The sequence below is a fragment of the Pteropus medius genome, unplaced genomic scaffold (assembly GCF_902729225.1).
Source record: "Pteropus medius unplaced genomic scaffold, Ma_sr-lr_union100, whole genome shotgun sequence".
Classification (NCBI taxonomy): domain Eukaryota; kingdom Metazoa; phylum Chordata; class Mammalia; order Chiroptera; family Pteropodidae; genus Pteropus; species Pteropus medius.
The window spans coordinates 5831130-5849311 of NW_024347790.1; the positions used below are offsets into that span (position 1 = coordinate 5831130).

An 18182-nucleotide genomic window follows, 5' to 3' on the forward strand; every position below is an offset into this window, starting at 1 on the left:
TTCTTTTAATCAAAATAGCTTTTGTATAACAGGTAACACAGCATAGTTGTGATATAATAAGCCTAAAATATAAAATCACCATGTAGTTGATGCAAAAGAAGAATAAAATATTTCTTATATCATTTACTTAGAAAATGACCATTGAAAATGAGTCTAATCATTTATTTTCTTCTTTCTTGTCATTGGAAAGTGATATACAATAAGGGTACAATGAGTAAAAGAATCTCATCCTAGCAAATGCTGACGATCCGTGGAAATATTCCCCGTGGTGGAAAACCATAGTCGTGTGAGGGACAAATATTGAAGGATTTCTGCTTAAACCGATTTGCAGAAATCCTTCAACACTTGCCCCTCACACGACTATGGTTTTCCACCATGGGGAATATTTCCACGGATCGTCACACAGAGAAAATCCGATACTGTTCTTTTTCACTGAGACCAAGACACCAAAGGCCTCGTCTGCTGTAGGAGTTTGTAACGGAGTTTTTATAAATTTGTAATTCCACCGTGTTTCGCTTCCTTCCCTTCAGCTTTCCTGCATTTCGTCTCTCTCAAATCGTGAAACATTTCATTTCATTCAATTTCCTTCTTTAGTTACTATGGTATTTCTCCTTTTATTCTACTAGAACGCTCTCTCATTGACGTCTTCATTAATGTTCTCACTCTGCTCTCTAGGCTTCTCTTTACTGAAACCGAAGTGCCAGACCAGTGCCCGACGCCTTCACAAGTCTGAGGCAGTCAACCAACCTTCATTCTCCTTGACCTTCTGACGGCACCAGGCTCCACTGACTGTTTCCTTCTCACGAAACGTGTTCCTCCCTGGGGTTCCGTTAAATAACAGCATCTTGCGTTTTTACCAACCTTTCTAAGACATCCTTCTCTATCACATTTTAGTGATGCTGCTCGTGTCGTGCCGTGTACGTAAGCATGCCCCGAGATGCGGCTCTGAGCTTCTCATCTTTTATTTTTATTTGCAGTCCCCGCATACCCAAATCCTCAATCTACATTCTATGTTGTTGTTATACTCAAATGTCACCTAACGTCTACTCATCATTTTGGTTTGGATAACTCAGTGTTTCCTAAAGTGCAGCACATTTCGATATTTATTTATCATCGCCTCTCTCAGAGTGACTGAACACTCTTCCTCAAATTTCCTATTTGTCTTAGTAGCACAGCCTTTCCCCCAAGTGTGGACGTTATTTGTTCCTACTATCCTTTAAGCCATAAATCTAATCACGTTTTTTGTCGTTAGGCGGGCTGTATATCTGACCTATTCCATTGCCATCAAGGGAAGTTTTCTGGATATTTTGAAAGAATTGCTGATAATGTTTGTTGATGAATCATGTAAAGGGTACGAGAAGAGGAGGAAAGTCAAGAGTGATTTTAGGTATTTTGGCTTGTGCAACTGCCTGATGTAGGACACTGGGGAAGAGCAGGATGGGGCAGGGGTTCCATTTTAAGGGTGTTGTCTGAGGTTCTATAAAATGGAGATAGTAAATTTGAATGGAGATATTAAATAAGCAGTTAAGATTTCTGAGTCCAGAGTTCAAAGAGGTGGGTTTTAGAGATTTAAATTTTGGACTGATCACTTTTTAAAGCCACAGGACAGGTCGAGGGTACCTGGGGACTGAGTGCAGGAAGACAGAGAAGGGTCTTAGACTCAGCCCTGGAGCACACCAGCCTTTGCAAGGCAAGATGGAAGACTTTGGAAGAGGCTGAGAGACAGCCGCCAAGAGGTGGGAAGAGAACCAAGAGTGTAGTGTAACGGAGACATCTGAAAACAGCTTCAAGAAGAGCATAGTTAGTTAACTGTGTGGCGTGCTTCCGAGTGTCTGAGTAAGGTGAAGACTGGACAGTCACCATCAGAACCAGGTTATTTATGGCCTCCAAGTGGCACAGTGCCTAGGGCCCTGAGACTTGTAGGGCCCCACGACATTTCTCAATTTTCATTTCTTTTAAAATTAGAATGAAGAAAATGAATACAATAATAATATGTATATAATAATGAATCCAACCTGGATTATATTTGTCTTTATAACAATAGAGTCATACATTATAATTTTTATTTTTTTTAACGAAAGGGCCCTCGAGGGTCTTCATGTAGCCCTGGTAAGCATTAGACAGGCAGCGTGGGTGTCACATCAGACAGGCTGTGTAGGTGTCACATTAGGCAATGTGGATGTCACATTAGATAGGCAGTGGGGGTGTCACATTAGATGGGTCGTGTGGGTGTTACATCAGAACTTAGGTGGCGTGGGTGTCACATTAGACGAGCGGCGTGGGTGTCACATTAGACAGTGGGGTGTCACATCAGACAGGCTGTATGGGTGTCACATTAAGCATGTGGGTGTCACATTAGATGGGCAGTGTGGGTGTCATTGCACACCTTGATGAGAACAGTTTTGAAGGAGCCCTGGGAACAGACACCTGATCAATGTGGATGGAGGGGAGAGCTGGAGAGAAAATGGAATGTGGAGACGGGAAACAGCCTTTTAAACAAACCTCTCAAAGAGTTTTGCACAGGGGTGCAGAGAAATAGGATCATAGCGGGAGGAGATGTGGAGCCAAAGGAAGTTTTTGTTTTTATTTTGTGTGATGTGGAGCCAAAGGAGGGAAGGAGGGGAGGGCGTGTGTGTGTGTGTCTGGGAAAACTAGGAAGATGTATCTTTTAGAAGATATAATTGAAGGACCAGACCACTTCAGGGTACAAGGGCGTGGGATTGTCCCAGTGGGGGGACTTGGCCTTCGATGGGAACCAGCTCTTCCCAGTTGTTTCTGCTTCTACGCAAAAGAAAAGGTCAAGTCATCGGCTGAGAGTGAGAAAGTCTGAGAGTGTGGGGGAGATTTGAGGAGAGGACAAAATATGCCATAGTCACTTTTATATTGAGAGACTGGATTATCTAGGGAAATGTAATAGGATTACTGAGGGAGAAAGAATGTAAGAAAATTGAAAATGTTAATAGCAGTAGTTATCTCTGGATGGGAGAATCAATTTCTTTTATTTTGCCTTTTATAATTTTTGTTTTCAGAATTTTCATATTAAAGTAGTTTTGCCACTTTAAAAAGCTATTAAAATAATAATAGGAAAAAACCCAACAGCCTTCCTACTCCTTCTATCTTACTTTGGATCCTATTTTCTATAGGAATTTTTCCTGGACCAATTCTAGCTCCCTGTTAAAATTTTCCTAAGACTTAATCTCCAGCGTACGATGGTATCCTGCCACATATATTATGTTATTTTAATTGCTGTCTATGTGAATGTATTGTTTTCCTAAGGCATTTACCAACTCTTTACTGCCAGCAACTAGGTCGCATATAGATACTTCTGAGTTTTAATGCATCAGCGAACACAGATGTCTTAGATGTAGATCTTCTTTGTTGATACGTGGATTTTCTCTTGCCTTCTCTTTTACTGTGGCAGAGGCTGCCCTCTTCTTGTGGGCCATGGAATCCTCAACCTGTCCCTAATCAGATGCATCACTGCACCCCCCTCCTTCCAAATGCATCTCACCTTTCTCGAGGCTATGAGAGTTACGCTTGTAGAATTGAACTTAAGGAGGGTGAACAAGGAGATGGCGAATTTCCTAAATTCATTAGGACGAGTCTCCTGCTCTCACCCTCACTCCTCCCTCCTCCCCCGCTTAACATGTCTTAGTAACACGTGGGTGATAAAAAAGACAGAGGACTTAATCTTCTGTGTCAAAAATCAGTCCTCAGTGCTGACGACGATGGGCGATAAGTTGTTCTGGAGTTCAAAGAGGAACCCAGACACATCTCCAGGGGAGACCGAGTGTGGGAGAGCTTGTATAAGAAAGACGATGATTCATCAGAAGGGTCTTCGGAGGGAATTGACGAGAATATAAAGCCACGTTTTCCTCCGTCCCTGCAGACACCACCTGGAGAAGTCTGAGGGGGAAGGCTGGGAAGTAGCTTGCAGAAGGAGCAAGGACAAAGGGCAGAAGTGATATGTGGCAACAATGCACGTCGTTTCCGTTGTTTAATAGGTGGCAGGAAAGATAGCCTGGCTTGAGTTATCACGTCAACGCCCTACCTGCTGGAACAAGATGTATCCAGCAGAAAATGTCTGTGTGCTTACCACTGAGAGCTGGGTGCGGGGAGGTGGGTAAGTGGCAGGGGACATCGACCCGGAAGTACATCATTCAAGTCAAGGGCAGTGTTAGAGAGGGGAGGGGGCGGCAGTGCCTGAAGAATCCACAATTCACTTCATGGATTCTGCTATCTGCCATGGCATCATGCTTATCTAACACCTGAGGGAGAGCCAAGGAACACCAGCTAATTTTTAAAAGGTCTTTCTTTTTCCCTTTCATTTCCTCTGCTGACCATAAAGAAATCAGGAGCCAAAGAGGGGTGGGTATAAAAGAACAGACCACCACCCCTCCAGGCCCTTGAGCCCAGGGGAGTGGGGATTACCTTTACACTGGCTTTAAAACGGATGAGGTAGAAATCTTCATTTCTTAATTCTGTACTCTTATACCTAAAAAATGATACTACTCAGTAATCCCTGAGGTGATATGGCATGTTCCCGAGATGTCATCAGGGGTAAGGAAACAGACCCAGTGGAGTGTTTGAAGGCTGTAGTGGGAAAACATAAACCTATGTCCTCTGGGGTCAGCCCATTTATTCAGCTAGAGAATACTGAAAACAGCGGTGATGGTGACAGTAACCACAGTCATCGTACTAGTGGTAGCCATGGTAACAGTGGTGCTAGACACTAGGCATAGAATGCCGACCAGACGCCAGTCATTACATCGGGGCTTCAGGTGTGTCATCTCCAGCCCTAGTGCAAACCAGCGATGCGCTTTATCTGTCTCCAACAAGCATAGGAGGAAACCGAGGCTCGTGGAGGTAAATAAATCAGGTCACACAGGCAGGCGATAAAAACCTGGAGAGAGGAAGTATAATGAAATTGGAAGAAGGAGGGAATGCATTTTCAGAAGCCGCTTCTCTCACATTCTGCAATCTTGCCAAACTTCTGCTGTCGTAAGAACCCCCAGGTCCTGTTGATTCTGGGCTCTCGGGGGCACCGCTAGTGCTCCAGCTGCGTGACTTTCAGGAATAAGGCGGTCCTGATGCTCCGCTTCGGCCTCCAGCAGCCCTTTATCAGTATATGGTGAGACAGTGTTGGTTTCATGCTGGTATTTCCTTCTGTTCCAGAAACGTACACATGCAATAAATATCTGGGCCCCATAAATCAATATCCTGTTTTTGGACTGGCCTGCAGACATACCACAATGTGTAATGTCGCTGCCATAGAAAAATCTAGTCTGTATCTCAGGCAAAATGATTCACAAGTAGCCTCAACACTGTCAACTTCAAATGAATATGAGGATAAACATGATTATCCACATTAATAGTAGGAAGCAATGAAATATTAAAAATCAAATATTTGTTCTTCTTTGGCTTCAGAACGCATTGTGCACTTTGGTGCATACATTCTCCAGGCAATGCAAGGAAGGCTGGGAGGGCTGAGTGGCAGGGCAAAGCCAGCCTGTGATCGTGCAAAGTGGTTTACCACGAATGAAGATGGGACTGCAGCCCTTTTTTTTTTTTTTTCCTTCTTTCTCTTTCTGGCATCCCTGAACAGGTCGAGGAAATAAGGAACATAAGCATGTATAATCCGGTAGAGTCTAAGGAGCAGATCTCCTGAAGGTCCATCCTTTATCTGTCCAGTTGGCGCGGCTGTCACGTGGTTGAGACCTCACTAAACATCATTAAGGACCTTCTGAGGAAGAGCCCCCAGCCCTGTGCAATCAAGGCATTCGGAGGCAGATTCTGTTCTAATCCCCGACTTGCTCATTTACTTAATCTCCACTGATTGACATGCTCATTTCAAAATCAGGTTATTACATTACACAATTGATCAACTAAACCCTAGAAAGATAATGATTGTTTAAACTGTAGTGTTGGCCTTGAGTAGTTTAAAATATTCATCAACCCCACAAACATTTATGACTACTTATTTTGTATCACACACTATATTCGACACCAGAGACAGAGATAATTAAGGCATAATTCCCACCTTTACGGAGTCAAAAGTTATGTTCAAAAATTGGACAGTTCACTTCCATGATAGCAGAATATCCTTCAGTTTTACTTTTTGCAAAATTCATTTGTCAGTTGAAGACCACACTTACACACAAGCTTGACATCTGGCTATGTCGGTCATATGACTCTTAAGTTGAATCAGAAGAAAATGGGAGGTCTCTAAGTGGACAGGGTAATTGCTGTCATGAAAGCTTGTTGGTTTTCTTCCAATGTGAGGCAGAAGTCAGAGTGAGACCTTATTAGATGACAGCATGAACGACACATGTCAGCAGCTGGACCACACAGGTTGACCCGGGCCGTGGTAGAGGTCGGACTCTATTGCATGAGCCATGGGAGGCCTTGCAGGGGGCCCGAGCAGTGCCCTGGAGTCCCTCATAACTGGATCGATGTTTGACAGGTAACTCTGGCTGACACACCAGCATCACAAGGGCCTCCTATGGCCACAGGGCTGGAATTTACACTCTTGATGTCCTTTAATATGCTCCTTGTTGCTTGAACTAATTGCTCTCCCGACCCCCTTCACTGAGCCCTCTGCTGACAACATGGGAGTGGATTGTGCATGGGGAAGGAGTGGGTTGTGGCAGGGTAGAGGTGGAGAGACACCTTGGAAACTTTATGTGGAGTTACCCATCCCTTCACGTTTGCTCGGCCTCAGCAAGGTTGATCTCCTTTCAGTTTCTCAGAGGAATTGTGCTTCTTACCATCTCAGGGCCATTCCTAACCTGTTTCCTCTGTCTGGAACTCCCCCGCATCAACCTATCCGTAATTCCTAAGCATCCTTCAACTCTTGGCCTTTTGGGACACTCACCTAGCTGCCAATGCTAAATACTATATGAGCTATGTGCTAAATGCTATATGCTATTTACTGTATTCTACAAACTATATACTATACACTGTATATTATATACTATATATACACTATATACTATACATCATATACGCATAATGTTATATACTCTATATTATAAACTATACACTGTATACTGCATTCTGTGTTCTTCCTTCATAGCATAGCTTTATCACTATTCCTTACTATATATTAAAGTTTCTGGTTATTGTTTAAATATCTTTTTTCCCTAATAAAAAGATTTACCAGCTTAGAAATTATGTCTTGTTTATTTCCCATTATATACATAGTGCCTCCATAAATATTTCTCAGAGGTTGAATAAGGAACGGTGATCTTTTGGAAGAAAATAATTTTGAGCTTTCCCAAGGGGAGATGTATGAATTGATGGAAAATTGGAAAAGGGAATAGCTCGGACCAAAATAAGCATCTAGCAGGTGACATTTAAACTATTTTGCTTTCCATTTTAATCAATTCTAAGATTAAATCAACCTTTATGAGACATTGTCCTAAGAATAGTGATTTGTAGTGGTCTTCCTTCACCGTCATAGGCAAGTTTTCGAAGTGGCTCTGGGAGAGTTATGCAAAGGTGACTTTCAAAAGTCTTCTTGATGAACGTTTATTCAGCTTACAGTAGTTTGAGTATTAGAGTTTATTGAGTTTCTAGAGTATTTTGGCTTTTGCTGTTTGGGTTCATATCCTCAGAATAAAAATTATTTCAAGATATTTACCTCTTAGAAGTAAGGTTATATATATTTATCTAAAGAGAAAACAATTTCACAAGCAAATATCAAAGGAAGGAAAAGTCAACAAATTAATCTAGAAGATTATCTTTAATGAATTTTTTTTTAGATTCATCTCTTTCCTCGATTTTATAAGGGGTATCAGATACAGCTTAAATACTTTGCGGTTCTCTCTACCAGACTTGCTGGATTCCTATTCTCTGCCTGTTTCTTTCTCAGACTTTGAAATATTTGAAACAAATCTTTAATACATCCTCAGAAATTCATCGAAGAAAAATTTCACCTTCCATTTGCTTCATCTATTTGCTCAAAGGATTTAATCCGCAATCTCATATCATAGTCAACAGGAAGGGACAATTCAGGAAATAGACGAATCTTTTTAGGACAAAAGTTGGTGGTTAAAGAGGATGCTCTGGTCTATCGTTCTCAAAACGGGCAGATCGTGTCTTGCCACTAATAAACGTGGACTGGGCACTTGGTCGGCACAGCAGATCACCATCAGCGGTGACCGTTCCTGGGCCTTTCCTGCCTTTTCACTGCTCTGTGGCGTTTCTCAAGTAAGTTTCAGGATTGCCACATACTAAATTTCTCTCTTGGAAATTTACATTAGATTAAAAACACTAAGGCATACTATGGTTTTTAGGAAATATCTTAAACTGAACTGGTCAAGTATTAGGGGAAAGAAAATCAAGGCATGAAGAATAGATATAATGGCAGTCCAGTGTTTCTACCATCCTCTCTCCCATGCCCTGTGCACAATAGATATTGAATAGATATTATTTGAGAGAGAGGAGATGTTAGTGGCAATTATGAAGAAAACTTCATCATGGTAGGTCAGGGAAAATCATATAATAGTAAAAAGGACTCATACCAGTTCATCCACATTTGAAAAAGATGGGTATAGGCTACTATCAATATTAAAATTGGAGGAACTCTCATTATTCCCATAATAGAGATTATGTCTTTAGTATCTTTCCAAATCACCATTTATCCTCAATCTTCTCATCTTTTGCCTTTAGAAACTTTCAAGTATATGACATCTTAATTTTTTTTATTATTTTATTATTTTTAATAAAGGTATCGACATACAAAAAACTAGCTATTTAATGTACGCAACTTGATGAGTTTGGAGATAAATATTCACCCATAAAACCATCACCATAATCAAGGCTATAAATAAATCCATCACCTCCCAAAGTTTCCTTCAACCTGATTGATTGATTGATTGATTGATTAATTGATTGATTGATTGGTTTCTCTTTTGTGGTAAGAACCATTAACATAAAATCTACCCTCCTAACAAAACCTTAAATGTACAGTATAGTATTTTAAACTATAAGGGCCTATGTTGTACACTAGATCTCCAGAACCCTGTATTTTTTAGAACTATTCACTGGATTTAAAGTTTGTGGTAGATGCAAAGTTCAGATTGTGGATGGATAAAAGAAAATAAACACTGAGGGTTTTTAAAAGATTTATGATGCAATCAAGAGAAAGTAACATGGACTGAGGATTTCTCGTGTTTATTTACGGATAAAATAAGGGATAAAAAAATTTGATCAGAACTGAGATCAACAACTGTTTATTTTTCTGAAGGAGAAAAAGAAAAATTTAAACCTTTCCTAAGTCTGGGACAATAAATTGTTATAAATGGTTAAAAAAAAAATGAGAAGGAATCTCATCCATTATTATTTGAAATACCAACCCATACCTCAGAGATGTTATAATATTTATGTTTCTTCGACTTTGTAAAATAGAATATCACATTTCCCTAAATTTCTGCTTACAGTTGCTAATACTATAATGTTTTCATCTTCCTGTTCCCTGGATGTATTTAGCAATAGCCATTGAGTTTTGGGCATTGTCTCAGTGACATAATGTATCGTCATTCTTTATGATGCATTATTTTTATAAGGTACCACATCGCTACCACCAATGGGCATTACTGTCAGGTAGTTGTTTTAAGTGTTTCCATAGAAACTGGCAACTTAAGCATATTAGATATTTTTACTCCTTGAGTGCAAAAGCAACTTCTCTCTTAGGCTGATAAATTCTACTTCCAATGATATACCGAAAACATTAAAAACTCATTATGCCAGTCTTTCTTCTTCTAGGATGCTCTGCCCCAGTGTTTGTAAGCTTAGCTCTAAAGAATTAGATCAGTTTGATTACTTTGATAAAATACTTACTTATAGGTTTCTTTTCTTAATGATGATTGTAATCAGTAATTTTCTATTTGAAATACTTTTTTTCTGATATCTTCTTTTCAGATGGGAAATAATTATAAGATCATATCAGTGGAGAATATTTCAATGTATTTTTTAAATACTACTATAATTATGAGGTGATCCGTAGAATAATAAATCTTTAGAATGGGAAAGACTCTTGACTAGTCAATTTACATTACATTTTCCAAAACATGGAAAGTAACCATCCAGAAGGCAGGATACTCTGCATCTTTTCAGTGCTGTGTCCGGCCTCCAAAATAATATCTGGCCTGAGTCTGCTTTTGGATTGATAAATGGAGGGATAAATGAAATATGTACAGCACAGTTTTTTTTTCCCAAGCATTCAGAGCAATATAGTACATGCTGAGTCTAGTCCTTTCTCTCTTTGAAGAGAGATTAATATATCTAGCAAAAGAAACAAGATATATATATATATATATATGTTTGTTTATATCTTATTTATGTTATATATATATGTGTGTATATATAGATATACATATACGTATATGTATATATATATGTATATCTCTATAATATGGGAAAGATGAAAAATGACATAAAGTTGAAAGGAACGCAAGAAATCTGCCTTTAATGGGTGGAGATTGCTCAAGAAGAAGCGTTGAAGATAAAGCTGGAGAAGAAGGTACGATTTTGACAAGTGTATTTTATGCAGGAGAAGAGCTCTCTAGGAAAAGGACATAGAAATGAGCATACAGAAAGGAACCAAAAAACAGTGAAGGAGAAGAAGACCTAACCTCACCTACCCTGGGGAGAAAACTGGATATAGTAAGTTAGTGCTGGGTCACAGAGGGCAGTAAATGAGAAGCCAGGCCACTGTTAAGCTGTTTTTTGATCACCTTTTACCAAATACTAGTTCTTTCTCCTGTGACCTTTATCATAAGCAGTAACAGGGAATGGCCTGATCAGAAATGTTCTTTCTGTTCATTTACCTCAGTGGTAGCATTTATAGTGTAGACCTCCTCCTCTTGGAAATCCTCACCCCCTTAGATTTCTGTGACACCATGTTCCCTGGCTCATCAACTCCCCTCCCAAACTTTGCTCCTTGTTTCATCAATCTTTCCAGTTTTTCACTATCTTCATTTTAAGGTTGTCATTATTTTTGTTTCATTTTGTTACTTTTTGATTCGCTGTGCTCCTTTTTTTTTCCCCATTGACTCTCTTTGACCCAACTCTTCCTTTCTATTCTCACTGCCAACAATTAGGTTCCATGTCATCTCACACCTGGATTATTCCAGTCACATCTGGCTCTTCCCTGAGCTTCTTGTCTACTGTCACTCTCTCACCAGGGAGTATAATTCTACCAAACTCAACTAAAATGTGTTTTCATTACTCTGCTGCTTAGTTACACAATAGAAATCATCCAACATTTAGAGAGAACCTGTTATGTGCTACATGGAGCAGCAGGCAGAGGGGGTTACAACGACAAATGCATTCCCTATTCTATAGGAACATCCAGTTTAGAGTGAGTGACAGACTTCTAAACCTCAGTTATGCACCATGGAATAAGTAGTAAAATGCCTTAGAATGCCTCTGTCATTTTCTAATATTTTCACATAATCTTATTTATTTTAACCTTGATGGCAAATTCCTCACGCCATTTAAAAATAAATCCATTACTCATTTACTTAAAAAACAATTGTCTTTTACTAAACTAGCAACTAATGTTATGATGTTTTATAATTTGAAAGACAAGTACATCTTTTATTCAGTATTAAAGTTTTGAAAACAATTGTGTTGGGATCCAGAGAAAATATTTCACTTGACCCATAGATGTTCTCCAAGTAAAATATACACATTTATAAACTAACATTTGGTTTAGTTTAGTTCAAAAGCTAAACCAAATGTCAATGTGAAATGTTTGTTTTGTCAATAAACATTGTAAAGAATTACTCTGTAATCATTGCAGGAAAGATATATTTACTTCATTTTCAAACCAGTTAAGAATGACCAAATATCGGTGTTATCAGCTAAAATTGACAGTTAAAACTATAAGATATTTATGTAAGCTGATAGTAACCACAAATAAAACACCTATAGAAGATACATAAAAGAAAAAGAGAAATCAAAAGATATCATTACAAAAAAATTAATGAAATACAAAGGAAGACAAAAAGAGAGGACAATAAGGATAAAGGAGCTACAAGGCAGACAGAAAACAACTAACAAAATCACAATAGTAAGTCCTTCCCCCCCCTCAATAATTACCTTAAATATAAGTGGATTAACCTCCCTAATCAAAAATCTTAGTGCTGAATGGGTAAAAAAAACCAAGATTCAACCATCAGCTGTGTGTAAGAAACTCACTTTAGATTTAAGGACACAAATAGGTTCAAAATGAAGGGATAGAAAAAGATATTGCATGCAAATGGTAACCAAAAGAGAACACGGATGACTATACTTATATCAGACAAATAAACTTCTAATCTAAGTATGGGCTGTCACAAGAGACAAAGAATATTACATAATGATAAAAGAATAAATTCATCAGGAAGATAGAACAATTTTATACACACACACACACACCAACATCAGAACCCATAAATAAGTAAATCAAACAAAGACAAACTAAAGAGAGAAATAGGCAAGAATACAATAATGGCAGGGGACTTCAATATTCCACTTTCCATAATGGATACAACATCCAGACAGAAAATCAATAAGGAAAAAGTGAACTTGAATAACAATATAGACCAAATGAACCTAATAGACGTATACAGAATATTCCATTCAACAGCCCCAGGGCACACATTCTCCTCAAGTACACATGGAACATTCTCCAAGATAGGATATACGTTAAGCCACAAAACAAATCTTAAATTCTAGAAGATTGAAATCACATCAAGCATCCCTTCTGACCACAGCGATATGAAACTAGAAATTAATAGCCAAAAGAAAACTGGAAAATTAACACGTATAGAGGTTCAGCAGCACACTCATCATCATCCAGTAGGTCAACAAAGTGTTCTGACCACAATTAAAAAAAAAAAAAAAAGAAAGCATGACCAATTTTTTTTGTGCACTGTGCCAAGAATCCCAGAGTGCCAATCTGAGGGCTACCCTTTCTCACAACCAAATAAGTTTTCCCACGTACGCCTTCACATTTTTATTCACACTCCTTCACAACATTTTGATTATCACTCGAATTGTATTTGACAGTGTCTCACTGAGTCTTTCAGTTACTGAACAGAATGGAGAAATAAACTTAAAGTTCACTTATGAAAATCAAAAGGCTCTAACGCCCTTTTAGTATTCACTTGGCGCCTTGTCTCACTTTGGATTTTAAATTGCTCCTTCGCCTTACTGTATAGTCTTTATTACTCTTGTCCTGAAAAAAAAAAAATCTTCCCCTGCGTTTCAACATCATGTTTTTCTCTCCGTTACCCGGTGCTGCGGTGGGAGATCATCCACCGGGGATCTTTTCTGACCTTTTTTTCACTCTTTTAGGCTTCTGTGTTTGTTCATCTGAATTGGGTTGCCTGTCAGAGTGTATTTATAACATTCCTACAGTTATGTCTTATAGATTTTCAAGCATAATATTTTTATTGCTTTGTATTTATTTAACATTATGTCAATACTTATGCGCCCTTACTTTATTCCAAAGAGAGGTCTGCATCAAAGTTGGAAAGAAAATCTTTATCATGAAATATATTTGCTATATCTCCTTATATAGTGTTTGTGAAATGCTGATATTGCAGACGTTGTTAGCCAGGAAATAAATATACTTCATATAAATGCTCTACTTAAGGTTATTATTATTATTTTTTTTAGACCACAGATGTCATATTAAAATGAAATAAGTGACCCTTGACGTGTTTTTTTTAGTTCCTTAAAGAGTAATTTTTCTTTGTGTGTCCATGCAACCTCACCTTGTCTGGGGCAGAGATACAAATCCAGTTTTCTGGTTAAATTAGCAGGTAATCCCTCCCGTCTATAGACCTTGCAATGATGCTTATCTGTCAAAGGAGTCTGATGGTGCCAGAAACCATCCATTCCCAAGGGCCAACTGCAAAGACAGCTGACTCAACAGGGAAACTCCAGCGGTGGAAAACCACCATGTGACCCCTTTGTTGTGTTACCTGAGATTGCATATGCGTGACAGGAATTGCATCGGATTGCGTGCACACTTCTATTCTGAAACTAGCCTAAAAGCCTCAATATAGCTGCTTCTCCCCGAACTTTCTCCTCTTAGTAAACAGCACCGTCATCTTCCGTTCCAGCCTGTCCTGAGCTCTGTCCCGCCATGTAGCTAATGAGCCACCTGGACATCGAGTCCACTTCTGAAACCCCTTTGCTGCATCTGCTTCTGGCCAACTCACTCCTCATTTTAAGCCCATTACATCTTTCCACAGATTATTGAAATACAGTGAACTCTTCACCCTATTTCAAGTTTGATTCCTCTTTACTCACTGTCTATATTCTGCCTGAATAAACTTAAAAAAAAAAAGTTTTAAACATAGCTGTATAAAAAATAGGTACCATAGAAACTACTGTGTGTCCAGTACCCAGATCGAGGGGGTGGGCGGAAGTGGACCCAGCTGAATTTTGCTGTGAATACCTTCTCCAGGTATTCACCACTCTTTTACTTTGGAGGTAAAAACTCTCCTGAGTGTGGTGTTTTGCAGAATGCTCTTCCAGTAAAGCAGATCTGGTCACGTTAATTCTCTGCTTCAGCTCTTCAATGTGTTCCCATTGCCTTATGGAAAAAAAAAAAAAACTCCCCACACCTTTGCCATGGCAGCCATGGCCTCCCACAGCCTGTCCGCTGAATGTTGCTCTCCAGCCTCGTCACACGCCGTTTTCTGTGAAGGCCAGAAAATGTCCTTCTCCCTCCTTTAACCTTGATGCCCGGTGCAATCCCTCCAACATAATAAGCACTCAGTAATTGCTTACAAATTGGATGAGTACATGAACGATGGTCAGACACTGTGTTGAGACACAAACACGAAAAAGTCACAGCAGTTGTCCTCTGGAGTCTGTAACTTGTGCTAAGAGGGGAGAACAGGCTCGGGGGTGGATGTGAAAATAAACAGTTGTATCTCAGTGTGATAAGATCTATAATAGCAGCCTGGATGAACATAGGGTTGGAACACAGAAGGGTGTAATCAGGTCTTCTGCAGTTGGAGAGGATAAAAGAAGGCTTCACAGAAGAGGAGATGTTTAAATTGAAGCTTGAAAGACACTAGGATTTTTCAGGGCACAGAAGGAGGCGAGTACGTTTCAGGCAGAAGAAGCAGCATGTGCAAATTCACAAAGCCTACGGGACCTGCGGAGAGCTGAGAGCACAGGGTACAAGAGGAGGAGAGCTAGGAGACAACATTAAAGAGCCTGGCAGTGACGGGACAAAGCAGAGAAGGCTTTGTAGCTCAGTTGCAGCATCTGGAAATGAGCCACTTTCATTCTTGAAACCCAGTTTATTACTTGCATGCTGGACACTGTGCCAAGCCGAGCAGCATATACGAAGATGAATAAACTGACCTGCCTATCTTTAAAAGCTTATCTGGTGAGGAGATACAACAAATACACAATGCATTTTTTTTTTTTTTACCACTTTCTCCTCAAATAAAGGCATCTGTGGACTGACTAGATTCTAATGAAATCGTAGTTTTGTATAATGTTTTGCGAAGTTATTGGGCAGCAGCCGTCAACCAAGGAGCTAGCGTGTCACTCCCAACACCCATAACCGCATTTGCCATGTGATTATGTTGTAGTGTCACATCGCAAAACCCCAGCATGATGGAGCCCACCTGAGGGGCTATAGTGACACATGCTCACACGATTCCTGTCTCTACCTTTTGCAAGATTCCTGTCTCTACCTTTTGCTTAGTGGGGGACCTGTGCTGACCCTCTACCCAAGGTCACCAGTGAGTAGACGTTGGGGTGATTTCAGCCCCTCATTGGTGATGACTGCGGAGAACCATTCCTTTAGCTTAAAGATGATCATCTTTCTCAGTAACACGTAAAAAAACATGATAACGATTATATACCATGCATACCACAGTGTATAATACCCATCAGTGTTTTCATTTAAACAGGAAGGAGAGAGCTAATGATCATTAAATACCTGAGTAGGGCTTCTGACGATGGCAATGTATGAAAAAGGAAATGTTGGACTCCAATAAATTGTGTCTACATCTCCCCATGCCTCCCACATCCCACATCTGTGGAAAAGTTAAAACGTGATTAATTTTTATTTAAAGGGGTATTAATTTAGCACTGGTGTCTGATTGACTATAAGCTAGCCCTGGTTTCATTGAGCTTTGGTCACCTATATGAGATGCACTATTACGTCACCAAGGCCAGCCTCTACCTGCAGCCACCTGGACTGCTCCACTGAAGCATTGAACAGGAACTGCAGATGACGGCCTGGGGAAAGAAATCCTCCCACATGGTGACCCTTTTCATTCTCTGCCTTCACAGACATAAAGTGAAATAAAATTTTTTTATTTGTTCCTTTGATTCTGATTGGTCTGAACCAGTTCCACAAAAGTGCATTTGAGATACGGGCTCTTGCTGCTCTTCTTCAAAAGCTAACCTCTTAGAAAAGCAGGTTATCAATCTCTGCCTGGCTTCCTCCATACTTGCCCAACGTCCCCCGGAAAAGGGCTCCCTTTCTACCTAAGAAGGTGATAGCATGCTCCCAACCTTTTGACAGAGATAAATGTTAAGGTGTTGAAAAAATAAATCTAAGAATCTCTTTTTATTTCCATAGGAGGCAATAAAATGTAGCTGCACTTGGAAGGGCTTTTTCTATGGATGAGAGCAGTTAATCTAACAGGGGCAGAGCATTCTTCATTCTCTTTCTAAGGTTGTCCCAGAGTTGTGGTTCTGTTGCTTGCCTTTTGTTTGCTGTGTACCCTTCTCCTGTTTCCAGTATATATTGTTCTGGTCAAAAGGCACAGTAAATTGAGAAGTAAATTGAGCCACTTTTGCAAATAACATTTCCTGCTGCTTTACGTTGATTGGATAATGAGATGTTAAGGTTTAATTGAAGTAAAAATAGTGCAAAGCATATGGAAAAATAACATCTCTAATGAAGTAGCAAGAGAAAAATGTTCAGATATCTATAGGTTGATGGCTTGAGAGAAATTTATCTATTCTTCCCTAAAATGGGTATGAATTTCCTAGAAGTAAGAAAAAAATAGAAAGAAATAAGCAGATCATTTTTCGCCAGTGATAGTCCATCTAAATATCTTGTAAAATATTTTTCCAATCTTATAAAATATCTTTGTTTTAGTTATTTTAGTTGCATTCTGAATTGTATGTCCTTCATGTTCTACAAACTTCAATGTATCATTTAGACATTTTTAAAATATCTAAAACATTTAAAATATATACATATAAATGATATATATATTTAAAATGTATATCTGAGTTTATTATTTCTTCATTAAAACAATATAGATTATGTAACCAGCAGAAAAAATAAAAGATATAATGATTGAAAAGAAAAAAATTCACATTATTTACAAATGATATGATTATCAACATATAAAAGCCCTCCAAAATGTACAGATTATTAGAATTAGTTTGAGAGTTGAGCAGGATTGCCGAATGTAAAATCAATGTACAAAGTCCATTGCATTTCTAAATGTCACCACAAACTGCAGGAAAATATAATTGAAAGTAAAGTTTTCAACATTAATAGCTTCAAAAAGACTAAATAAATTGGAATAAATCTAAAAATGAAAAACATGTTGAAGAAATTAATTTTAAAAGAATGAAAGATATCTAAGAATACGTAAATAAATAAAGTTCTATACCATGTTCGTAGGTAGAGAGACCCAAAATCAAAAGGAGTCAATTCCTCCTAAACTGACATAATTTTAGTGCAATTTCAGTCAAAATCTAACATTACTTTATTTTTGCATGTGCATGTATGCATATCTGGACGAATCATTTCCAAAGTTCATACGGAAGAGCACAGGACCAGGAACAGTTACTCATTCATAAAGGAGAAGACATATAATTTATGGACTCCTGATTCACCAGATGCAAACACATAGGAATAAAACATTGTGGTATCCACACCAGGGATAAACAAACTGATCATAACATAGACTATACAGAGGAGTCACATAGGCTTATGAGAATTAGACTTATGATTAAGTTGATATTGTAGGTCAGTAAGAATAGGATGAAATTTTCAAAAAATTATATTGGGCTCTTTCTGTAGGAAAAAAAAATCAATTAACCCATATTTTATATTCTTCAAAATAGGTGGAAGAAAAAAATGTGATAAGTAAATTTATAAAATACTTACAGAACAATAGAGAAGAATA

General features: G+C 38.8%; 1 protein-coding gene across 3 annotated transcripts in view; it reads left to right on the forward strand.

Annotated features, from left to right (window-relative positions):
- Positions 1-18182, forward strand: part of PLXDC2 (plexin domain containing 2) — a 373661-nt gene that overhangs the window by 223344 nt on the left and 132135 nt on the right. The gene's annotated exons all lie outside the window — the stretch shown is intronic.